The sequence below is a fragment of the Gavialis gangeticus genome, unplaced genomic scaffold (assembly GCF_001723915.1).
Source record: "Gavialis gangeticus isolate Ggan-Ray unplaced genomic scaffold, GavGan_comp1, whole genome shotgun sequence".
Classification (NCBI taxonomy): Eukaryota; Metazoa; Chordata; order Crocodylia; family Gavialidae; genus Gavialis; species Gavialis gangeticus.
In genome coordinates, this window is record NW_017729031.1 from 42,054,875 (window position 1) to 42,056,760 (window position 1,886).

The window sequence follows — 1,886 nt, forward strand, 5'->3', positions numbered from 1 at the left end:
CCCACCCCCCCCATAACAGAGCCCCTCGTGTTGCTTAAGCAGCCAGTTCCCGAACACACAAACACCTGCCCGCGTGTGCAGACCAGCAGGCAGAGGCACGTATGTACGTGCATGCACTCACACGGGCACATGCACATGTATCCATGCAGACGCGAGTATGCAGATACATACATGCACACAACCAGGTGCACACATGCGCACACACATACACATATGCACGTGCAAACACGTGCCTGCACATATGGATGCACATAGACACACACACATACATTCAGATGTGTATACACATGCGCACATATACATGCAAGCACATGCACACATTCACACCTATACATGCAGACACGCAAATACACACACAACCAGGCACGCACACTTATGCACATAGCCACATGTCTAAACACGTGCATACACATGCATAGGTGCACACACATACACACACGCATCCACATACACATGCCTGTGTGCACACAAGCACACAGAGATGCAAACACCTATACATACACACACACATACACACATTTCCACACAGGCACATGTATCCACATATATACATGAACACACCCTGGTCTGCGTGCACACAAGCCATCCTCACGGCACGGCTCCACCAGGGGCAGCATGAGCCTGGGAAAAGCGGCACCAGCCACACAGCACCATAAGGGTTAATAGTGCCACTTACACATGTGCACACGGATGCACACATGCAAATAGCTGCACCCATGCAGGGACATAACCACATACACGTGCAGGCCCACATGTGCACACGTGTGCAAATACAAACACATGTACACATCCACATGTACATACAAACATCCACACATGCCAAAAGCCAGCTTCTGTGTATAGTCATGTGCACATTTGTGTTTGTGCACATTTGTGCACGTGTGTATGCATGCATGTACATGCATGGGTGTGCAGGTGTGTCTGTGTATGTATGCACATCCACACTCACAGACACGTGCGCAAACATACGCACACCCACATGTACACAAATGCAAGCACACATGCACATACACACACGAGCAAACGTGCACACACGTATACACAGAAACACATACATATATACACAAGCACACATCCACATGTGTGCACACAGGCCACAGGTACACGCATATGCACACACATATACCTATACACATGAGTACATGTATGCCCACACGCCCCATGTACACACACAGACATGCACACCCAACCCTGCACACACGTGTATACACACAATAACATACGCACAAACATGCACATAGGCTGATATATGCCACATGCAAACGCACCCAACACTGCACACACGTATACACACGGGTGCACATACAAGCCATGCATACCCACATACATGTATACACATATGCACACGAACGTGCATGCAGGCCGACATATACATACATGTATACACACCCAACGCTGTTCTCACACCTATACATATACACGTGCGCACACAGGCCACACGTCTCCACATCCACCCCTGCACACACAGGTAAGGGCATGCGCACAAAAACACGCACATGCACGGACACGTGCGGACACCGGGGGGGCCAGGGGGCTGCGAGACTCCTGCCCAGGCCTCCTTGGGGCCAGGGAGGGGGCAGCTGAGCCTAGGCCCCCACCCTGGCCAGGGCCCTGCTGGCAAGAGCTGGGCAGGGGAACGCCCCAGGCCACAAACCCTGAGTCAGGGCCCGCTCCGGGCGGGGGCCCATCCCAGCAGCCTGGTCCAACACCCAGCAGCACCCCTGGCCCTGCTCCAAGCTGGGCTGGGGGAGGGTGGGGGGGCTGTATAGGGGGGTCCTGAAATCCCAGGCCAAGAAGGGTTAACACAGCTTAGGGGAGGGGGGCTGGCTGGGCTGTGGGCACAGCTGAGTGCCCCCCCTGCCCTACCAGGGAGCTGGCGGGGGGGG